We start from the raw sequence: 8,487 nt of genomic DNA on the forward strand, positions 1-8,487 counted from the left end.
TGAAGAAATTAAATTTCTTCAGCTAACAGTGATCAGCCACATAGAACTGAACAGGTAAATAGAGGCATGTGTAGCATATTTTTCCAGTCAAAGTTTGGTGCCAAGTGCTACAATGTACTTTGGAGCATGATTCAAATATACATGGTGGAACTGCAGGGAAGCAAGCAGGAGCTTAACTACCGACCTCCATGCCGGTATTCAGACTCTTAAAGACCAGAATCAAGTGCTTGGGACTTTGCTTTTTTTAGTTTGGTTGCTTTTTTTTTCTAATTAATATCAGAAAATTAATCAGGGATGGATCCTGCAGCACATAGAGAGGGGAAAAAAGGAAACTAAGACAGATGGCTTCATCATTACATGGATTCTTGGAATCAGTGATAACTTCATCAGGCTTCAAAGGTAGGTAAAGAACTTCTGACAGCAATCAGATATAAATGTTATATTTCCCAGCTATTGGGCAGATAGCGTAAAAGAAAGGAAGAAAATTAACACATAAATACATAAATAAATGCATTTCTTATACAAATCTTAGGATAACATGTCAAATTATATAAGGAGTAATATGTTTTCTTTAGTTTTCTAGGATTTTAAAATTATAGTTGTGCTTAAATTTATTAGTAGCTGGGTGCTTTTGGCATGTTGTTATGGTTTTGTGTAACAAACTAAGGGTAATCTTGGTTAATCAATACAGTAAGTAAGGATCAACAGAGCGGCATTTTACAAAGTATAGAAGTGCCCCTTGGATTGGTGCTCCAAAGTCATTTTATGGGTTCTGATTTATGTTATTCTTTGTTATTTATTTGCAATTACTTCTTTAGTATTCAGGTATAGTTACATTCTCTTTCAATATAAAGACAGTGTTAAATAGATGAACAATTCATATAATATTTTCAGAATTATTTAAGTAGATTAGGTGGGTTAAATCTTAATGAAACAGAAAGAATTAGGAGCCAGAACATTTAAAAAAAAAAAAACCCGCAAAAAAACTTAGCCATCTAAACCAAGACAAAAACTCAGGTCATCTAAATGGTCATTTTGGGGTGTCTATAGGGATTTATTGGCACTAATTCTATTCCTGGATGTGTAACCCTACACATGTGGATGACAACCCCAGTGTGATTCTATTCTACCATTCTTAAATCCTTTGAAAAAAAAACCTGTTAATGAAAAAGTTGTGTGGGTCTACCTCCCCTTTCCTTCTTTTTTGTGACTTAGGTTAATTTATGTTTTCTTCAAGGACTTGAACAGGATGGAATAGGATTGTATTTAGCAGCTTAACTACCACTTAGGCATCAAATATATGGGCTATGAAATGGTCCGATATCTTCCAGACCTCCACCAGGGGTACTGTATAGACTTCATGCCTTACAGCTAACCCAAGACTGTAATTCCTCCACTGACTTACATGATCAACTTTATTTAAATTGCCATAAATCAGAAGTGAATCCATGGCAGTCAAATGCCTGGTTCTGATTTTACCCTAGAGTTAATCAGGAGTAGCCTAACTAACATTAGGGGGTCAGTTGTTCTTTTACTCCCTAACTGAATCAGGATTAAGTCCTGTGTAGTTATTAAGGGACAGCCGGGGGTGGGGGGGTGGGGGGGAGGAGAGCGGGTTCTTTATTAAAAAGGTATAACTTGATTTATGAAGTTCATTTCAATGTGTCAGTAAAGACTTTGTTTCCATGGAGAACATTGTAAAAATTGATTAGTGTTTTCTAATAATATTTCATTGCAAAGGAGTTCAGGATTTTGCTCACTGAGTTTTAACTATCACACAGTAGTTAGCATAAGCCATACAAAAAACCCCCGATTTTCATATTTATCCTGTTTCATGAAAGTGTGTGTGATCTGCAAATGTCAACCAAGATCCTAAGAAAATGCATTTATGTGCCTAACTCCTATTCAATCACTGCTTTTGGTTTGGCTCTTAATTTGGCTCTTCAAAATCTCCCATGGATGCCTATAAAGCAAGACCAGATCCTCCAGCAATTCTGGTGAGTCATAACTTATGTGCCCATAGCTAGTGAAATTTACAGAAGTGTTTAAGAACATTGGGCAGCTAGGTCCAATTAAAAAAAACCCAACAAGTTACTTTAGTCACTTTTCAGTCAGAATGTATGCACCTTTCCTTTTATAATGCTTAGGTCAGCATAGTCCTGCTTAAATATTTATGTGCATGTGAAATTTTACCTTTTTAAGTACAGATAAATACAGACACACACACATGCAGGTGCACATCTACATATACATAATCTGTTTGGGGAGTGACACAGATAAGAGTTTTTATAAAATAAGAATCCACTGTTTGAAAATAAGGCAACTGCTTCTTACCGTGTCCTATACTGGCCCCCTAAATGTGAGGCACCATAAAAGTTAGGCTGTTTCAAAATACCTTTAGAAGTGTATGCAACTCTATCATGGACCACTTAGGTCCCAAACTCATAGAATCATAGAATCAAAGGAAGTAGGGCTGGAAGGGACTTCATCTAGTCCACACCCTGTCTGAGGCAAGATCATCACTACCCAAACCATTGTACCCAAATCTATTGTCTAATTTATTAGCAAAACTACACAGCAGGTCCATGCCCCATACTACAGAGGAAGTCAAAATCCCCCACAGCCTATACCATTCTTACCATGGGGTGCGACTTCTTCCTGACCCCAAATGTGATGATTGGTCTGACCATGAGCAGATGGGCAAGACCCTCTAGCCAGGAACCTCCAGGTTTAAGTCCCAGCAGTAGCCCTAGCACACCTAAATCAAAATCACCAATCTTGACTGCAGCCACCCCGCAATGCTTTTGAGGAAGGCTTAAAAAATAGACACACGGTAAATTTGTGAACTCAATAGGGCCTCAAATGGGAAACAGGTATCTAGGAGTGGAATTATATTTCTGTTTAGTGATCTGCATGGCATTAACACATCGATTGCAATTCTATTCCTGGGTGCATTAACCTATACATGTATCCTATACATACCGTTTTTTCTACTTTCATTCTCTTTTTAGATGATACACACTGAGGAAATGTGGTGGAGGAACCAAACCTCTGTAAGCAAATTCATTCTTGTGGGGTTCTCAAATCTCCCACACCTGCAAGGCATATTATTTTTTGTGATTCTGTTCCTGTACATAGTGACAGTAACTGGGAACATCCTCATCATCCTCATCATCACATGGGATGCTGCCCTCCACTCCCCTATGTACTTCTTCCTCAAAAACTTATCCTTCTTTGAGATCTGCTTCACCTTAGTCACAGTGCCCAAGATGCTGGTCAACCTCCTGGCTGAGGACAAGAGCATTTCATTTTTGGGATGTGCACTCCAGATGTTCTTCTTCTTTTTCTTTTGCTGTTCAGAATGCTTTCTCCTGGCAGCCATGGCCTATGACCGCTATGTGGCCATCTGCAACCCACTGTGCTACACCACTGTCATGAATCAGCAGGTCTGTTGGAGGATGGTGGGAGGGGTTTGTATGCTTGGAATCCCTGTTTCTCTGTTTCAATCAGCTTGGCTTTTTAACATGCCTTTCTGTGGTCCCAATGTGCTCAATCATTTCTTTTGTGATATACCACCAGTTCTGAAACTGGTTTGTGCTGACACCTAGATGTATGAGAAGCAGATCATGACTTCCACACTGCTGTTCCTCATACTCCCATCCATGCTAATCCTGATCTCCTACATCTGCATTACCAATACCATTCTGAAGATGAAGTCAGCTGAGAGCAGGCGCAAAGCCTTCTCCACCTGTTCCTCACACCTCATTGTGGTGACATTATTCTACGGGAGTGGCAGCCTGACGTATCTACGGCCCAAGTCCAAATACTCACCGGATGTTAAGAAGTTCCTGTCTTTGTTCTATACAATCATCACACCCATGTTGAACCCCATCATCTACAGCCTGAGGAACAATGAGGTGAAGTTAGCTCTGAGAAGGATGGCGGCACGGAAGGTATTCTCATGGAAACTGTAAATGAGATTTGTAAAATGTTTTTGAAAATGGTGACTTCTGCAGCATTCTGAAAACTTTCTTGTGAGGAAAAACTCCTGCAGACATGCATAAGAAGGGATATTATATTGTCAGAGACAGATCTGACAAAGGGACAAAAGAACTATTTGGAGAATTCTTTTCTAGCAGCATACTTTGAATAGAGTTCAGGATACCTGCTTCCAATCATGGGTCTTCTGCAGATTTACAATTTTATTTTGGGATAGCTACATAGGCTGGTATTTCTAAAGAACCTAAGCAGTTTAGGTTCTGAAATCCCACTGGTTTTCAATTGAGCAATATATTTTGCTCCCTTTGGCTTCTTGAGTATCTGTGGTTAGAAATTTGTGTTGCTTAATGACATGGATAAGCTCTGCCATGAAGCATCGTGGCACAGCTGATGAACTTCCTTATGCAAAATGCATCACCTCTTGTCTCACCCTTGAGGGTGTGGGACAGGGGGTGATGATATCTCTCCAGTTTTCCTTCTCAGTCAGACCCATGCTCCAGGTCTGTCTGGGTAGTTAAAATCCCTTCCCCACTCAGCCAGACCTGATTCTCCATGATGAGAGGATGGGTCTGGCTGAGCAGGGAAAACCTGACTTCCCTGATTTCAGAGAGGTGTCCCAAGCTTCCTCAGGGCATCTCTCTATAAGTGTGGAAAGCAGAACGGTGCTCTGGGGGCTTGAGGGGCCTGTCTGGGGTGGTAGTATACAGCATGTAGTTCAGACTTCCACCACAAAGGTAATAGGCATATACTACAATAAAGCAGCAGAATTTATTACCGCCTTTTGTTGTATCACTTATTTTTCATTCACATGATACAGCAAAGATTATGAACATTTATTTGATCAATATTCATGCCACTGTTAACATTTTTATGAGTTACAAATGAGACATCAAGCAATATCTTGTTACAAATGAGACATCGAGCAATTTCTCAGTGTCTAATTTTCCTACCCAAAGCAAGGGGGAAACAGTGATTATATAGTGATAGAATGGATCTTGAACTGGAAGGTGGGGAAGGAGGAGTTGTTGAAAAAAATATTATTAGACGCCACCCCCAAAATCACATCTTCTCCTTATTAAAAGCTTGTTTTAAATAAGTGAGTTTGAAGATGAAAATAGTATACAATTTTTCAGTTACCATTCCTTTTTGGAATATATTTTCTAACCAGGGAGGCAGCTTAACCATTTGCTGCCTGCTGCCCTGGGACAGTCAGCCACAAATAAGTAGGGAGGGGAGACAAGGAGAATCCTAGGGATAGGGGGATGGGAAGTAACATCAAGGGACAGGGGGAAGCCATGGGGATGGGGGGACCTAGGGGAGCCCCAGGGAGAGAGGGGGGAAGCTTAGAATGGGGAAGGGTTCCTACCTTTCAGTCCTCCAGGCCTCTTCTGGCCTAAATGTGTGACTGCTCCAAACTTGAGCTAGCAGTAACACCAATCACCATTTGTGTAACAAGGCCCTAACATTCCTTAAAATTAGCACCTAATAACTGTAACATGTAGTCTCACCTGAAGTTTTTTCTTCCCAGTTATGCAAATGCAGCCCCCTTGACTAAATGGAGCCCCATTTTAAGCAAGAAGTAATTGTCCTCAAGATAATACTAATGAAGGTTGCTGGCAGGGCTGACAAGATTGAAAGAAAATATCCTGGTCTTCTGACTGGAACACATCTGACAAGATTCACAGAAAATATCCTGGTCTTCTGACTGGAACACAACTATAAGAGCCCTATTTCCCTTCAAAGGCCAATAATTTCATTGAATTTTTGATTGCCTTTGAGTCATTTAAACCTAAGTAAGCCTGTAGTCTGAAAGAGATCAGAGAAGATTATCTAATAATCCTTTTCATGTATAAGGAGTATGTGAAGGCATAGTGATCGCTTCCCCAGTGAAACCAGCTCTAAAGTTTCTGAAAAAAGGTCTAGTCAGCAAAAGAATTATTGTATCTCTGCACATGAAAACAAGCCATAGATAGGAATCAATGGGAAAAAAAATTACATCAGAGATGATGAGGATCATCTCTAATGATGTCTATTCACCAAGGTAAATTATTTACATTCTTTGTAGCTCATTCTATGGATTAGAGCAAAACAAAAAAGATTATTTCTGTTCGAAAACTATATTTGTCAAACTAGTTTTATGGCAGAACAAGGATTTTGAAGACAGTTCTGATGGAAAAAGAAAGTACTATGCATTAGGGCTGTGTGAAACAGCACTATTTTAGTTCAACTTCCATTTCACTGTTTGACGGGACAGTGTTTCATTTCAAGTTTCATTTCATTTTGAAAGCACTGTTCCATTTTGTTTCATTGAAACTGTTTCGCTGTTTCAGCACTGTTTTGATGTTTCACCCGTAGGTTATAATGGGGAAGCACATAACTTCCTATAACTTTGTCATTTGTTGTCTGATTTGGAATGGTAGCCCCTTCTGAGGCCATAAAGCCTGCCAAGTTTCAAGGAGATAAGTGCAGGGGTTTCTGGGAAACTGCACCTCAAACTGTTCAAAGCAAAACTTGTGTCACTTGTGAGTGTGAAGGCACAGAGAAAGCTCAGCTCAAACAATGCTTTTTATACTGTTTTTCCATCCCTTCCCCAGAGCACTCGGATTGGAAGGTACCTCAGGGAAGGATCACAGTCACTGGCCTACTACACAGTCAGTATCAGAGCAGTGCTTCCTCTCTTTGCCCTGCCTCCTCTTAGTTTCTCTTCAGCTGCAAGCAAGCCCAGCTTCGAAACTCGAAATGTTTCAAAACTTTCAAAATGTTTTGACTGCCCTCGTTTCATTTTGAAGCTGTTTCAAAGCCTTTCCTTTCGTTTTGATTTCACTGTCGAGCGCAAAATGAGATGAAACAGCATTGAAACAAATCAGACAGTGAAATTTTGCACAGCCCTACTATGCATGTTTTCATCATTGGTTCAAGTTTCACATAATATTATCTTGTGAAAAAAATAATCGTTGGTGAATAGTGATCATATTTGTAGCTGTAGTGATGGTAGTAGTAGTTGGACAGATCATAATGAGCATATTTTTTCTGTATCTGACTCTTGTTTGCCCATAGGTAACCACAAAGCATATCAATTTATACATGATCTTTGATAAAACTGTTGCCTATCCCCAGAAGAATAGTGGGAACCATGTAGTGAGGTATCAGTAATTTAAGTAGATAAATGTTTTATAGTAATTGACTACTACTGTAAGCAGTTTTAAAGTTGGTATGATGGCCAAAACCAAAAAGATTAATGAACAACTTATAGCAAAAATGCTTTTTAAGTATCTGATAAGGCACATTATGAAACTGCTTTTTGCAGACTTTTTCGGCCTGTCTGGAGTATAGCCCATAAAGAATATATATAACTGTTTGTACCGGCCATAAGACAGATGTAAGTTTTTAAAAAGCAGAACTAAAGAATAACTGCAAATTTAGCTAATTTAATAAATTTTTGCTTAGAGTCAATAAAATTAACAAACCTAACCACAAGGTATAATTAACAGTAGTAGGTTGAACTTAGGTAGAAACATGCTAATCTCAAACCCCAAAGTGATGTAGTGTGATTTGCTTATCAGGTAAACCCAAACTTGAGCAGTAATTTATTATAATAATTTCTAACACCTTTTAACCCCATAAGGTAACAGCTATAGACTAAAATTGTGAGTGGCTCTAAACCCGACAGATTAGCATAAACAAGATATTAAAGGAGACGCACATTATAAGTGACCAGCAGGAAGGATGGAACAGAACAGTCATTGCTGTCCCATGCCCCCGGATCTCTTACTCCCAGTGTGAGTGAGGACCAGATACTGACTGAGGGAATTTCCCCGGTATCTCCCTGACAGCATGCATTAAGGATGCCTGACTTTGCTGAATCAGTTTAACATGTACCTAACATTGAGGGACTATCGATAAGTTGCTAACTAAGTGGGAACTCTTTGTTAATTTGCCTGTCTGTTTTTATTATCACTACCAATTTTTAACTTTTATTATTATGTTGCCTGTTTATTAGCTTAACCTTTTTTATTAACTGCTATATGTGCAGACTATATCTTTTGCTGTTATAAGTAAAATTCATTTTTACTTATTTAAAACTTGTTATTGTTTCCCTCCCAACATCACCTCCTCGATCCTGAACCAAATAGCCCAGTGGCTGATACAGTTGCAGTACTCAGTCAGCCTGCAACTAAATTAATAATTCACAGTGCCCAACTGTCCTGTGACAAGTTGGTCAAAAAATGTGATTTCCATCTCCACCCCTCAAACAAAAGTTCAACAAAAATGAAGCAATTCTAAATCCCATAGAAATAACCAGTGAGAATTTTGACTAATCATAAAAAGGTAACTTTTGATTTTGTGACAAAAATGGTAAATATCCAGGTGGGGAGAAAAAAAGTTTAAATCGGCTCCCAAATAAAGCATATTTTGATCAAAATCAGAAAAAAATAAAATGTTTGTTTCAGGATTTTATTTTCCGAGCCAGGCTATAGAGTAGTCAGG

General features: G+C 38.9%; 1 pseudogene; it reads left to right on the forward strand.

The window, feature by feature from the left end:
• Nucleotides 1-279: 279 nt before the first annotated feature.
• LOC102383981 lies at nucleotides 280-3,974 on the forward strand (annotated as a pseudogene).
• Nucleotides 3,975-8,487: the final 4,513 nt, after the last annotated feature.

The sequence above is a fragment of the Alligator sinensis genome, unplaced genomic scaffold (assembly GCF_000455745.1).
Source record: "Alligator sinensis unplaced genomic scaffold, ASM45574v1 scaffold186_1, whole genome shotgun sequence".
Lineage (NCBI taxonomy): Eukaryota > Metazoa > Chordata > Crocodylia > Alligatoridae > Alligator > Alligator sinensis.